Source organism: Lagenorhynchus albirostris, chromosome 3 (genome assembly GCF_949774975.1).
Source record: "Lagenorhynchus albirostris chromosome 3, mLagAlb1.1, whole genome shotgun sequence".
Lineage (NCBI taxonomy): Eukaryota > Metazoa > Chordata > Mammalia > Artiodactyla > Delphinidae > Lagenorhynchus > Lagenorhynchus albirostris.
The window spans coordinates 132,988,520-133,005,076 of NC_083097.1; the positions used below are offsets into that span (position 1 = coordinate 132,988,520).

Below are 16,557 nucleotides of genomic sequence, written 5' to 3' on the forward strand. Positions count from 1 at the left end.
TTTAAGTTTGGAAAGTTGCCAAGGTTTGGTTCACAATTTGTTTGTAAACCCTCCCTTGCAGTAGGGTTACTTCTGCTACTCTTGTTGATGTATTGATTTGACTCGTTTCTTCTTTTTCTTGCTAAGTATCTATTCTGGTGACAACTTGTTATTATAGAAAAGGAGTGTCATGAGTTTTGTTTGGTTTGCAATAAGTTTCCGACTATAGAAGCCGCTTTTCCTGTGTGTTAGCAGTTCTCTTGAATTATCATTTGAGTCTTAAGGCTTCTGGTGGGCGTTATCTAAACCTAGTTCCTGTTGGGCAGGTATAACATTAGAATTTCCCCATCTTTGATGATTCATCCTGAAAAGTAGTGGGTCACTGATCTGGCCTGGGAAGCCTAAGAACTGACAGATGCAAACACCTATTGGGAGGGGAAGGATGGAGAAAAAGTTAGCAAGGATTATTATCTTTTTGAAGTACAGATTCATCCTCTTCCTTCAAAATTTTTTTTTTTTTTTTTTTTGCGGTACGTGGGCCTCTCACTGTTGTGGCCTCTCCCATTGCGGAGCACAGGCTCCAGACGCGCAGGCTCAGCGGCCATGGCTCACAGGCCCAGCCGCTCCACGGCATGTAGGATCTTCCCGGACCAGGGCATGAACCCGCATCCCCTGCATCGGCAGGCAGACTCTCAACCACTGCGCCACCAGGGAAGCCCGTTTTTTTTTTTTTTTTAATTACCAAAATTAAAATATGTTCATACATCCTCATATATCTACCCTTTGACCCAACAATTCAAATCCTAGGTATTTATCCAAGAGAAATGGAAATCTATGTCAAAATTCTTGTGCAACAGAGAACTATATTCAGTATCCTTTGATAAACCATAATGGAAAAGAATATAAAAAAGGAGGTATGTATATGTATAACTGAATCACTTTGCTGTACAGCAGACATTAACACACTGTAAATCGACTATACTTCAATTAAAAAAAAAATTCTCATGCAAGAATGTTCACTGCAGCTTTGTTCACAATAGCCAAAATCTGGAAACAACCCAAATGTCCATCAGCAGGATATGGACAAATTGTGATACACCATTTGAATGGAATACAACTTAGCAATGAAAAAGGAATGAACTACCAATGTATACAACAACCTGGATGAATCTCACAGGCACAACAGTGAACAAAAGAAGCCAGACACAAAAAATTATGAATCCATTTATATAAAATTCTAGAACAGTTAAAATTAATCTAAGGTGAAGTAAGTCAGAACTGGTTGCCTGAGGTGGAAAGAAGGGTGGGGACAGCAGAATTAAAAATGAAAGTTATATACACTCATTTCAATAAATGAAACAGTCCAAAAATATGTAAAGAAAAGTTGATCCTTTTCCATTTATTTTCACCCCTCTATGGTAATCCTGTTAAAAGCATATGTATTTTTCCACACTGTCTTCGTGTTCCTATAAATATAAACAAATATATGTGCACATATGTAACTTTTGCTTTAGGATCATACTATACATGATGCTTGCTTTTTAAAATACCTGCTTAATAATATATTATGGCTATCCCTCCAGTTCAATAAATATAGATCTAATTCATTCTTTTTAATACTGGTGTGATTCCTTAATATGAATGTACCGTAATTTATTGAACCATTTTCTTATTGATGGATAATCAGGTTGTTCCTACTTTTTATTTTTGCCACTGTGAACAATATTGCAATAAAATAGATCTTTGCACATCTATCTTTACATATGGTGTTTAGAGTAGATTCTCAAAAGTGGGACCAGGGAAAGATATGTTATATGTTTTTTTACTTAAGGATGTTGGCAAATTGTATACCAAAGAGAGGATAGCAGTTCTTTCTCTCACCAAGCAACATATTGAAAAGCCCATTTTGTCACATCCTCACCAGCACTAGATGCTATTGCTCTTTAGAATTTTTGCCAATTGTATTGATAAAAATATGTTGCCTTAATTTCAAATTACTCCTAACTGTGGGAAAAAAATATGTTTTCATACCTTATGTAAAAGTCCTTTTTAACATCCCTCCCATTTTTTAGTACTGGTTCTTCTTAGGCAGTATGGCTCACACCCTTCAAACTTGTATTTTCAGGTATATTGGGAGATGAGAGGCAAGCATGGCAGGGAAGGAGCCATTCCCATTCTTTTTGTTTGTCTTTCCTCTAGTTCAAATATTCAGCCTAATGGGATGAATGAAATGAGTGATATACCCAGAGATATGAAAGCAGTTGCAAGCCTTAGCTCTGTGGCATAGGACAGAGACACCAGAAAAAGTGACTTGAACCTGAAGTGTATTCCTCAGCTGAGTTTGTCACCAACCTTGCTTCCACTAGCACTGCATTTCCTTCAGCCTCTTTGCTGCAGATGTTAGCTGGCTTAAGCAGAGTTAGTTAGAAAGGCCTTCTCTGAATACCCTGCCTGAAGTTGGTTCTGTCATTGCCTATCGTGCAGCCTGCTTATTTTCATCCTGGTACCAACAGGGATCTGTGATTGTCTTATTCATTTATTTACTTGTTGTGTTGGGCAGTGTCTCAGAACTCAGAACATAAAACAGAACTCAAGAGGGTTTAATTGAAGAGAATGAAGCCAGTGGACCCTTCATGGAGCCAAGGTCAGGGTTAAGGGTATTAATAAGGATGTTGAGGCATCTGGGACTAAGCAGCATTGAGGACCCATTACCATCAGTTTAAGGTCTCTATTGCTATGTAACAAGGTGCCCACAACTTAGTGACTTAAAAAAAGCAACCACCATTTATTTGCTCACGATTATTCAGTTTGAGCAGGGCTTGGTAGAAATGGCTCATCTCCGCTCTGTACTTGGTAGAGTTGGCTGGGGAAATTCAACTGGAGCTGAGTGAGGGTCCAAGATAGGTACGTTCATACATCTGGTACCTCTGTGCTGGGGTGGCTGGACTGGTGAGTGGTGGGCTAGACTTGTCTCTCTTTCCATGTGATCTCTCCCTGTTTAATAATTTAGCCTGAGCGCTTATTAGGTGGCTGGGTCCCGGGAAAGTCAAAGTGGAAGCTGCTGGCCCTCTTAAGGACTTGTCCCAGAACAGGCAGAGCATCACATTTGCCACATTTTTCTGGTCAAAGCAAGTCACAAGGCAAGTCCAGATTCAAGGGGAGGTGAACTAGATACTACTTTTTAAGGGGAGGATCAGCTTGAACATATAGGTTGAAATGCATCATTAGTAGCTGTCTTTTCAGATAATCTGCCACACATGCTTCAGTATGAAAAGATAGAGGAGATCTGGTGCTATAGAGGAAGTCTATCCTACAGGAGATGTAGTAGTTGAAATTTACTGCCAGAACTGTGAGGCTGAGGCAGGGAGAAGAAATACCCTCATCTCTCTCTTCCTGCTGCCTAATTTCTTGCTAGTAAAAGGGAGCCTGGTTTACACAGTTCTCAGAGGTGAACCCTACCTCTCCAGAAGCAGGTCAGAAAAGGCCACTGAATAGGTTGGGGATGGGAGAGCCATTGAAGAGAAGCAGCATATATTTTATTATCCATTTTTCATATTAGAATATGTTTCATCAAGGGAAGGGAGCATTTATCCTGATCACATCTGATTCCCTGGGTATAGCAAGTGCCTGGCACTTTCCAGGTACTCAATAAAATGTGTTGAATGAATTGAGTTCAGTTATCTGAGAGTCATAAACTTGACGGTCCTTGTTTCTGATAGTGCAGAGGAAACACCTGAAAGATAGCAAGATAGAGGTTAATGAGAAATGAAACCAGCTTGGTCCTAAGGCCATAGCTTCACTTTGGGGCTAGTCATCATATAAAGCATGATGCAGATTTCCTAGAGACTGACATGGAGTGCTACTAGAATACTTTTAAAGTCATAACAACCAATCTGACCTCCCTGGTGATTTTCTGAGCATTATTCTTTCCTCACTGGGTTCCCTGATGATGGGCTTAGATGCCCTGAATTGATTTATCTGTTTTCCTTAATGTAGCACCTTTAAGAAGCTGGAATTTATTTTTTTAATTGAGATATAATTCACATATCATAATAGTCTTTTAAAGTGTGAATTCAGTGAGGTTTAGCATATTCACATCGCACTAATTCCCGAACACTATCATTAAACCTGTATTTGTTAGCAGTCACTTACCATCTCCCTGTCTTCCCAGTCCCTGGCAACCACTAATGTACTTTCTGTCTCTGTAGATTTGCCTACTGTGGACAATATATATAAATGGAATCATGTAATATGTGACATTTTGTGTCTGGCTTCTTACACTAAGCATGATGTTTTCAAGGTTCATTCATTTGTGGCATACATCAGTGCTTCATTTCTCTTTCATGGCTGAATATTACTCTTTTGTATGAATATACCATATTTTGTATATCCGTGCATCAGTTGATGCACATTCATTCTGCTTTTCAGTTACCTTGAATAAATAGTGCTATGAACATTTGTGTACAAACTTGTGTGTGGACATATGTTAATTCTTTTGGGTATAAACCTAGGAGTGGAATTGCTGGGTCATATGATACTTCTATGCTTACTTTTTTTTTTTATGTTTACCTTTTTGAGAAACTGCCAGAAAGTTTTCCAAAGTGGCTGCACCACTATACATTCCTAACAGCCATGTATGAGGGTTCCAGTTTTTTCACATCCTCTTTAGAGCTTGATAATGGCCATTCTAGTAGGTGTGAAGTGCTACCTCATTGCGGTTTTGATTTGTGTTTCCCTGGTGGATAATGATGTTGAACATCTTTTTATGTGCTTATTTGCCATTTGTATATCTTTTTTGAAGAATTTTATATTCAAGTCCTTTGCCCATATTTTAATTGAATTTTTTGTCTTTGTTGTTAAGTTGTAAGACTTCTTTATATATTCTAGATACAAGTCCCTTATTAGATATATGATTTGCAAGTACTTTCTCTCATTTTTTAATTTTATGTTAATTTCTTCACAATAAAATAAATAAATAAAGTTGTAAGGAAAAGATGTGGAGAAATATCAACAAAAACAAAAACAAAAAATTCTACAATTTCAAAAAGGGGTGAGGAGGTGGGAAGGGAGCAGGTTGATGTTAAGAATCCTTACCACTCACAGCAAGCTGTCTGAGCCTAGTGAAGCCACACTTCTCTACTCTATGGTTACACCTGCCAACTGGAAAGGTTACTGCAAGGGTTCTAAATATCTCACAAAGACTGGAATTCTAGAATTGCCTGGTATTTCCCCTTCCTGGCCATTTCATCATAAATTGGGGTCTCAAATTCAAGGGCCATAAATGAACCCAAATCTAGGATATATACTCTGGTTAAATACCAAGTATACTCCCAGGGACAATGGATTTTGCTCAAAAATCCAGGACATTTAGCTGTTAAGAACTACAGCTCTCTGAATGATTCTAACACTCAAGGGATTTAAAGAACTCATACTACGCTAAGGCTGCTGCTGCCGCCACCAAGAAGCCTGTGTGCGAGCACAGGTCACTATCCACACCCCCCTTCTGCGGAGCCTGTGCAGCCCGCCACTGCCAGGGTCCCGGGATCCAGGGACAACTCCCGCGGGAGAACATACGGCGCGCCTCAGGCTGGTACAACGTCTCGTCGGCCTCTGCCGCCGCAGGCTCGCCCCACACTCCGTGCCCCTCCCTCCCCCCGGCCTGAGTGAGCCAGAGCCCCCGAATCAGCGGCTCCTTTAACCCCGTCCTGTCTGAGCGAAGAACAGACGCCCTCCAGCGACCTACACTTAGAGGCGGGACCAAATCCAAAGCTGAGCCCCTGAGAGCTGTGAGAACAGAGAAGAGAAAGGGAAATCTCTCCCAGCAGCCTCAGAAGCAGCGGATTAAAGCTCCACAATCAACTTGATGTACCCTGCATCTGTGGAATTCATGAATAGACAATGAATCATCCCAAATTGAGGAGGTGGACTTTGAGAGCAAGATTTATGACTTTTTCCCCTTTTCCTCTTTTTGTGAGGGTGTATGTGTATGCTTCTGTGTGAGATTTTGTCTCTATAGCTTTGCTTCCACCATTTGTCCTAGGGTTCTATCCGTCCGTTTTTTTGTTTCATTTTTTTTTTAATTTTTTTTCTTAATAATTATTTTTTATTTTAACAACTATTATATTTTATCTTTATTTTATTTTACTTTATCTTCTTTCTTTCTTTTTTCCTTCCTTCCCTCCTTGCTTCCTTCCTTCCCCCTCCCTCCCTCCCTCGCTCCCTAACTCCTTTCTTTCTTTCTTTCTACTTTTTCTCCCTTTTATTCTGAGCTGTGTGGATGAAAGGCTCTTGGTGCTGCAGTCAGGAGTCAGTGCTGTGCCTCTGAGGTGGGAGAGCCAACTTCAGGACACTGGTCCACAAGAGACCTCCCAGCTCCACATAATATCAAATGGAGAAAATCTCCCAGAGATCTCCATCTCAACACCAGCACCCAGCTTCACTCAACGACCAGCAAGCTACAGTGCTGGACACCCTATGCCAAACAACTAGCAAGACAGGAACACAACCCCACCCATTAGCGGAGAGACTGCCTAAAATCATAATAAGTCTACAGACACCCCAAAACACTCCACCAAACCTGGACCTGCCCACCAGAAAGACAAGATCCAGCCTCATCCACCAGAACAGAGGCACTAGTCCTCTCCACCAGGAAGCCAACACAACCCACTGAACCAACCTTAGCCACTGGGGACAGACACCAAAAACCATGGGAACTACGAGCCTGCAGCCTGCAAAAAGGAGACCCCAAACACAGTAAGATAAGCAAAATGAGAAGACAGAAGAACACAGCAGATGAAGGAGCAAGATAAAAACCCACCAGACCTAACAAATGAAGAGGAAATAGGCAGTCTACCTGAAAAAGAATTCAGAATAATGACAGTAAAGATGATCCAAAACCTTGGAAATAGAATAGAGAAAATACAAGAAACATTTAACAAGGACCTAGAAGAACTAAAGATGAAACAAACAATGATGAACAACACAATAAATGAAATTAAAAATACTCTAGATGGCATCAATAGGAGAATAAATGAGGCAGAAGAACGGATAAGTGACCTGGAAGATAAAATAGTGGAAATAAGTACTGCAGAGCAGAATAAAGAAAAAAGAATGAAAAGTACTGAGGACAGTCTCAGAGACCTCTGGGACAACATTAAACGCACCAACATTCGAATTATAGGGGTTCCAGAAGAAGAAGAGAAAAAGAAAGGGAAGATATTTGAAGAGATTATAGTTGAAAACTTCCCTAATATGGGAAAGGAAATAGTTAATCAAGTCCAGGAAGCACAGAGAGTCCCATACAGGATAAATCCAAGGAGAAATATGCCAAGACACGTATTAATCAAACTGTCAAAAATTAAATAAAAAGAAAACATATTAAAAGCAGCAAGGGAAAAACAACAAATAACACCCAAGGGAATCCCCATAAGGTTAACAGCTGATCTTTCAGCAGAAACTCTGCAAGCCAGAAGGGACTGGCAGGACATATTTAAAGTGATGAAGGAGAAAAATCTACAACCAAGATTACTCTACCAAGCAAGGATCTCATTCAGATTTGATGGAGAAATTAAAATCTTTACAGACAAGCAAAAGCTGAGAGAGTTCAGCACCACCAAACCAGCTTTACAACAAATGCTAAAGGAACTTCTCTAGGCAAGAAAAACAAGAGAAGGAAAACACCTACAATAATGAACCCAAAACAATTAAGAAAATGGGAATAGGAACGTACATATTGATAATTACTTTAAATGTAAATGGACTAAATGCTCCCACCAAAAGACACAGATTAGCTGAATGGATACAAATACAAGACCCATATATTTGCTGTCTACAAGAGACCCACTTCAGACCTAGAGGCACATACAGACTGAAAGTAAGGGGAGGGAAAAAGATATTTCATGCAAATGGAAAACAAAAGAAAGCTGGAGTAGCAATTCTCATATCAGACAAAATAGACTTTAAAATAAAGACTATTAGAAGAGACAAAGAAGGACACTACATAATGATCAAGGGATCAATCCAAGAAGAAGATATAACATTGTAAATTTTTATGCACCCAACATAAGAGCACCTCAATACATAAGGCAAATACTAACAGCCATAAAAGGGGAAATCGACAGTAACACATTCATAGTAGGGGACGTTAACAGCCCATTTTCACCAATGGACAGATCATCCAAAATGAAAATAAATAAGGAAACACAGCTTTAAATGATACATTAAACAAGATGGACTTAAATGATATTTATAGGACATTCCATCCAAAAACAACAGAATACACATTCTTCTCAAGTGCTCATGGAACATTCTCCAGGATAGATCATATCTTGGGTCACAAGTCAAGCCTTGTAAATTTAAGAAAATTGAAATTGTTTCAAGTATCTTTTCCGACCACAATGCTATGAGACAAAATATCAATTACAGGAAAAGATCTGTAAAAAATACAAACACATGGAGGCTAAACAAAACACTACTTAATAACGAAGTGATCACTGAAGAAATCAAAGAGGAAATAAAAAAATACCTAGAAACAAATGACAATGGAGACACGACGACCCAAAATCTATGGGATGCAGCAAAAGCAGTTCTAAGAGGGAAGTTTACAGCAATAAAATCCTACCTTAAGAAACAGGAAACATCTCGAATAAACAACCTAACATTGCACCTAAAGCAATTAGAGAAAGAAGAACAAAAAACCCCCAAAGTTAGCAGAAGGAAAGAAATCATAAAAATCAGATCAGAAATAAATGAAAAAGAAATGAAGGAAACGATAGCAAAGATCAATAAAACTAAAAGCTGGTTCTTTGAGAAGATAAACAAAATTGATAAACCATTAGCCAGACTCATCAACAAAAAAAGGGAGAAGACTCAAATCAATAGAATTAGAAATGTAAAAGGAGAAGTAACAACTGACACTGCAGAAATACAAAAGCTCATGAGAGATTACTGCAAGCAACTCTATGCCAAAAAAATGGACAACCTGGAAGAAATGGACAAATTCTTAGAAATGCACAACCTGCCAAGACTGAATCAGGAAGAAATAGAAAATATGAACAGACCAATCACAAGCACTGAAATTGAAACTGTGATTAAAAATCTTCCAACAAACAAAAGCCCAGGGCCAGATGGCTTCACAGGCAAATTCTATCAAACATTTAGAGAAGAGCTCACACCTATCCTTCTCAAACTCTTCCAAAATATAGCAGAGGGAGGAACACTTCCATACTCATTCTACGAGGCCAACATCACCTTGATACCAAAACCAGACAAGTATGTCACAAAGAAAGAAAACTACAGGCCAATATCACTGATGAACATAGATGCAAAAATCCTCAACCAAATACTAGCAAACAGAATCCAACAGCACATTAAAAGTATCATACACCATGATCAAGTGGGGTTTATTCCAGGAATGCAAGGATTCTTTAATATATGCAAAACAATCAATGTGATAAACCTTATTAACAAATTGCAGGAGGAAAACCATATGATCATCTCAATAGATGCAGAGAAAGCTTTCAACAAAATTCAACACCCATTTATGATAAAAACCCTCCAGAAAGTAGGCATAGAGGGAACTTTCCTCAACATAATAAAGGCCATATATGACAAACCTACAGCCAACATCGTCCTCAATGGTGAAAAAATGAAAGCATTTCCACTAAGATCAGCAACAAGAAAAGGTTGCCCACTCTCACCACTCTTATTCAACATAGTTTTGGCAGTTTTAGCCACAGCAGTCAGAGAAGAAAAGGAAATAAAAGGAATCCAAATCGGAAAAGAAGAAGTTAAGCTGTCACTTTTTGCAGATGACATGATACTATACATAGAGAATCCTAAAGATGCTACCAGAAAACTACTAGAGCTAATCAATGAATTTAGTAAAGTAGCAGGATACAAAATTAATGCACAGAAATCTCTGTCATTCCTATACACTAATGATGAAAAATCTGAAAGTGAAATGAAGGAAACACTCCCATTTACCATTGCAACAAAAAGAATAAAATATCTAGGAATAAACCTACCTACGGAGACAAAAGACCTGTATGCAGAAAATTATAAGACACTGATGAGAGAAATTAAAGATGATACAAATAGATGGAGAGATATACCATGTTCTTGATTGGAAGAATCAATATTGTGAAAATGACTCTATTACCCAAAGCAATCTACAGATTCAATGTAATCCCTATCAAACTACCACTGGCATTTTTCACAGAAGTAGAACAAAAAAATTCACAATTTGTATGGAAACACAAAAGACCCCGAATAGCCAAAGCAATCTTGAGAAAGAAACATGGAGCTAGAGGAATCAGGCTCCCTGACTTCAGACTATACTACAAACCTACAGTAATCAAGACAGTGTGGTACTGGCACAAAAACAGAAAGATAGATCAATGGAACAGGATAGAAAGCCCAGAGATAAACCCACGCACATATGGTCACCTTATCTTAGATAAAGGAGGCAGGAATGTACAGTGGAGAAAGGACAGCCTCTTCAATAAGTGGTGCTGGGAAAACTGGACAGGTACATGTAAAAGTATGAGATTAGATCACTCCCTAACACCATACACAAAAATAAGCTCAAAATGGATTAAAGACCTAAATATAAGGCAAGAAACCATCAAACTCTTAGGCAAAACACTCTATGACATAAATCCAGCAAGATCCTTTTTTACCCACCTCCTGGAGAAATGGGAATAAAAACAAAAATAAACAAATGGGACCGAATGAAACTTCAAAGCTTTTGCACAGCAAAGGAAACCATAAACAAGACCAAAAGACAACCCTCAGAATGGGAGAAAATATTTGCAAATGAAGCAACCGACAAAGGATTAATCTCCAAAATTTATAAGCAGCTCATGCAGCTCAATAACAAAAACACAAACAACCCAATCCAAAAATGGGCAGAAGACCTAAATAGAAATCTCTCCAAAGAAGATATACAGAATGTCAACAAACACATGAAAGAATGCTCAACATGATTAATCATTAGAGAAATGCAAATCAAAACTACAATGAGATATCATCTCACACCAATCAGAATGGCCATCATCAAAAAATCTAGAAACAATAAATGCTGGAGAGGGTGTGGAGAAAAGGGAACCCTCTTGCACTGTTGGTGGGAATGTAAATTGATACAGCCACTGTGGAGAACAGTATGGAGTTTCCTTAAAAAACTACAAATAGGACTACCATATGACCTAGCAATCCCACTACTGGGCATGTACCATGATAAAACCGTAATTCAGAAAGAGTCATGTACCAAAATGTTCATTGCAGCTCTATTTACAATAGCGTGGAGATGGAAACAACCTAAGTATCCATCATCGGATGAATGGATAAAGAAGATGTGGCACATATATACAATGGAATATTACTCAGCTGTAAAAAGAAACGAAATTGAGCTATTTGTAATGAGGTGGATAGACCTAGAGTCTGTCATACAGCGTGAAGTAAGTCAGAAAGAGAAAGACAAATACCGTATGCTAACACATATATATGGATTTTAAGAAAAAAAATGTCATGAAGAACATAGGGGTAAGTCAGGAATAAGGCCACAGACCTACTAGAGAATGGACTTGAGGATATGGGGAGGGGGAAGTGTAAGCTGTGACAAAGCGAGAGAGAGGCGTGGACCTATTTACACTACCAAACGTAAGGTAGATAGCTAGTGGGAAGCAGCCGCATAGCCCAGGGAGATCAGCTCGGTGCTTTGTGACCGCCTGGAGGAGTGGGATAGGGAGGGTGGGAGGGAGGGAGACGCAAGAGGGAAGAGATATGGGAACATATGTATATATATAACTGATTCACTTTTTTATAAAGCAGAAACTAACACACCATTGTAAAGCAATTATACTCCAATAAAGATGTAAAAAAAATTAAAAAAAAAATAAAAGAACTCATCCTCAGATATTTTACATATAGAAATAGTAAAAGCATAACTGAATTTCACTGCGTTTTAAAAACACAGTTCAGGGGCTTCCCTGGTGGCTCAGTGATTGAGAGTCCGCCTGCCGATGCATGGGACGCTGGTTCGTCCCCCGGTCCGGGAAGATCCCACATGCCGCGAAGCGGCTGAGCCATCCCCGCTGAGCCTGCGCGTCCGGAGCCTTTGCTCCGCAACAGGAGAGGCCACAACAGTGAGAGGGCCGCGTACAGAAAAAACAAACAAACAAACAAAAAACACAGTTCATTTCCAATTCTACCATGCAGCTGAACAGGCTGTGGCTTCAGAGATGCCTGTGGTCACTAGGATTAGAGGACTCCCGGTCCCGGGAGTGCCGGGCCCTTTTATGCCTGTGGGATTTATCTTGATTCCTACTTCTACTTCTGTGACTACGCCCCTCAGAGCGCCCACTGTGCCGGCTGCAATGTGCGTCTGAGCTTCGACCTCTGTCTCTATCTCTGTTCTTGTCTTCTCTCTCCTCCCTCCTGCTTGATGCCTTGTGTTCGTGCTTGGGCTTCTCCTTCCTCGGCTCCCTCTCTCGGTCCTCTGTTCCACCACGGCGGGTCGTCCTGATCTCGGGGGAGCTGGGCTGGGGCTTCCACACCTCCCTGGACTCTGACTTCTGACCCCTCTCTGATTTCTTGCCACTGTGCTTTTTAGAGCCAGGGTCATCCTTTTCCTTTATCATCTTGCTTCTGGGTGATGAAGAGGAGGCTGGCTGCTCTGCCTGTACCTCCTGGTCAGTCTTCTCTTTTTTCCTTTCTTTTTTGCGTTTTCTGGTGGGTTTGCCATCTTCAGAGCCCTCAGATGAACTCAGTGAGGGAGTGTGAGCCCCGCAGCCCCCTCTCCTGCAGCTCTTTGGTCACATCATCCATTTCTTCTGAGTCCTTAGGAGCCCGATAGTTAGACACATGATCCACTCGGATAGTTCTTCCTTTGATCTTGATCCCATTAAAATTGTCAACAGCCAGAATTGTGCTCCTCTGGTCTTCATAGCAGAGGAAACAGAATCCTTTGGATTTCCCAGTCTTCTTGTCCCGTACCAAAACAATGTTAACAATTTCGCCATATTGTGAGAACACACAGATGATGTCCCCTTCAGTCAGCTCATAAGGAAGCCCTCCCAAGAAGATCCAGGCGCTGTCCTTGTACTCGGAGTGCCAAAACACCTTCTCCGCTACCCCCAGCTGGACCTCATGCTCATTCAGCGCGTTGATCAGCTTAACTTTAGTTAAAGGGTTCATCTCTGCGTGTTCACACTCAGAAGCTGGGAACCGACTTCACGCTCAGAACCTAGGAAGCGACTTCCGGGAGAAGCCGTCTGATGCATGCGCAGCCCAGGTGCTGTGCGCGCATCTCTTTCTCGCATTTTGTACGTTGTCTTTGTCACTTAAAAAAAATATATTTAGGGACTTCCCTGGTGACGCAGTGCGTAAGAATATGCCTGCCGGGCTTCCCTGGTGGCGCAGTGGTTGAGAGTCTGCCTGCCGATGCAGGGGACACGGTTCATGCCCGGGTCCGGGAAGATCCCACATGCCGCGGAGCGGCTGGGCCCGTGAGCCATGGCCGCTGAGCCTGCGCGTCCGGAGCCTGTGCTCCGCAATGGGAGAGGCCACAACAGTGAGAGGCCTGTGTACCGCAAAAAAAAAAGAATCTGCCTGCCAATACAGGGGACATGGGTTCGAGCCCTAGTCGGGAAGATCCCACATGCCACAGAGCAACTAAGCCCGTGTGCCACTACTGAGCCTGTGCTCTAGAGTGAGCGAGCCACAACTACGGAGCCCGTGTGCCACAAATACTGAAGCCCGCGCACCTAGAGCTCATGCTCCACAATAAGAGAAGCCACTGCAATGAGAAGCCTGTGCACCACAACAAAAGAGTAGCCCCCGCACGACACAACTAGAGAAAGTCTGCGCTTAGCAATGAAGACCCAATGCAACCAAAAATAAATAAAAATTTTTTTAAAATTATTTATTTATTTATAATAATGATTTAAGACCAGTCAATTGAGTCCTTTTTTTTTAACTTTATTTATTTTTGGCTGCGTTGGGTCTTCATTGCTGCACGCAGGCTATCTCTAGTTGCGGCAAGCAGGGGCTGCTCTTGGTTGCGGTGCATGGGCCCTAGGCCCACGGTCTTCAGTAGTTGAAGTATGCAGGCTCAGTAGTTGTGGCTCACGGGCCCTAGAGCACGCGGGCTTCAGTAGTTGTGGTGTGTGGGCTCAGTAGTTGCAGCGCAGGGGCTCTAGGGTGTGTGGGCTTCCATAGTTGTGGCTCATGGTCTCTAGAGCACAGGCTCAGTAGTTGTGGCACATGGGCTTAGTTGCTCTGTGGCATATGGGATCTTCCCGGACCAGGGATCAAACCCATGCCTCCTGCATTGGCAGGCGGATTCTTAACCACTGCGCCACCAGGGAAGTCCATATTTATTTATTTATTTAGGCTGCACTGAGTCTTAGTTGTGTCACGTGGGATCTTCATTGAGGCATGCCAGATCTTTGCTGAGGCATGTGGGATCCTTAGTTGTGGCATGCAGGGTCTTTTAGTTGTGTCATGCGGACTTCTTAGTTTTGGCATGCAGACTAATTAGTTTTGGCATGCAGATTCTTAGCTGCGGCATGCAAACTCTTCATTTGTGGTGTGCATGTGAGATCTAGTCCCCTGACCAGGGATTGAACCTGGGCGCCCTGCATTGGGAGCTCAGAGTCTTACCCACTGGACCACCAGAGAAGTCCCTCACTTTCTTGATAATGTCCTCTGAAGCACAACGTTTTAAAATTTTGATCAAGTCCAATTTATTAATTTTTTTTTTCTTTGGTTACTTGTCCTTTTGGTGCCGTACCTAAATACTGCATATTCCAAGGTCACAGAGATCTACCTCTATATTTTCTTCTAAGAGTTTTGTAGTTTTAGTTCTTAGATTCAGGTCCTTGATCCATTTTGAGTTAATTTTTGTATATGGTGTGAATTGCATTCTTTGCTTGTGAATATCCAGTTGTCCCAGCACCATTTGTTGAAAAGATTATTCTTTTCCCAATGAATTATTTTAGTTGATTGATGGTAACTGTCAGAAGTTATTCCTAATGTCAATAATAATGACTAGAATTATTGCTGACTCTTAGTTTCCATGAAGAATTTTTGTCTCCTTCAATTTGGGTACTTTTGTTTCAGAGGTCATTCCAGGATCTCAGACTTGTATTCTTTTTTTTTTCCCCCCATATCTACCTTTTAATTTTTATTTTGTTTTATTTATTTATTTTTAATTTATTTATTTATTCTTGGCTGCATTGGGTCTTCTTTGCTGCACATGGGCTTTCTCTAGTTGTGGCAAGTGGGGGCTGCTCTTCATTGCGGTTCGCTGGCTTCTCATTGCAGTGGTTTCTCTTGTTGCAGAGCACGGGCACTAGGCACATGGGCTTCAGTAGTTGTGGTGCATGGGCTCAGTAGTTGTGGCTCACAGGTTCTAGAGCACAGGCTCAGTAGTTGTGGCACACAGGCTTAGTTGCTCTGTGGCATGTGGAATCTTCCAGGACCAGGGCTCGAACCTGTATCCGCTGCATTGGCAGGCAGATTCTTAACCACTGCACCACCAGGGAAGTCCCAGACTTGTATTCTTGATTAACACAATGCTGAACCCACTAAGGGAGGTGGCTGAGGGAGGACAATGGTGTAAGTCCCAGTCCAAGTTTGAAAGCCCAAGAACCAGGAGTTATAATGTCAAGGGCAGGAGAAGACAGATGTCCCAGCTCACAGGGAGAGAGTGAATTCACCCTTCCTCTACCTTTTTGTTTTATTCAGGCCCTCAACAGATTGGATAATGTCCACCCACATTGAGGAGGGCCATCTGCTCTACTCGTTTCACCAATTCAAATGCTAACCGCTTCTGAAACACCCTCAGAAACATACCCAGAAACACTGTTTTACCAGCTATCTGGGCATTCCTTAGCCAAGACAAGTTGATGCATAAAATTAACCATCACAAGGATTAAATGAGTTTTAATCCTGTGAAATGCATTACAGATATAAAGAAGGCAAATGTCAATGCTTTGGCAAAAGTTGGACTAGGTTGTCCGAAAGCAAGCTTTGCACTTTGATTAATTAACTGGGTAACCTTGCCCAATCACTTAAACTCTCAATTTCCTGTTCTATGAATGCAGGTAATAATGACAAGTTTAAGGACCTTTCTGAGTTATCGTTGAGACTGAAACAATGCAGTAGGTGTAAAAGTGCTTTGGAAAACTTCTTATTCTAGGCATTGCTTTCATTCTAAAAACTACCCTTGAATTGTTTATAGTACCGATTTATCCCTGTGCTTGGGGCCAGCCCCAACTGATGTTTACAATAATAAAACATTAATATGAGATTTCTTACAACTTAGCTGGGTAAGGGCCAGGCCCTGGTACTTGCCTCACAGAAAGTAGTTATACAGCGTTTATTAACAACGAAGCTCTCAACGAATACTTTTGGTGCTGGGGTAAAATGTGACTGAATAATATCAACTATAGTCTTTTATTGATGACTTAGAATATGGAGGAAGTATGTTTTAAAAAAAAAGTCTCAGATGACCTTATTTACATTGTGGTGCAGCTGGAAGACCTAAGTCTTCATACCCTCGTCCACGCACCTCCC

General features: G+C 41.1%; 1 pseudogene; it reads right to left on the reverse strand.

The window, feature by feature from the left end:
• Nucleotides 1–12,184: 12,184 nt before the first annotated feature.
• Nucleotides 12,185–13,192, reverse strand: LOC132518418 (RNA-binding motif protein, X-linked 2-like; annotated as a pseudogene).
• Between the last annotated feature and the right edge of the window lie 3,365 nt (nt 13,193–16,557).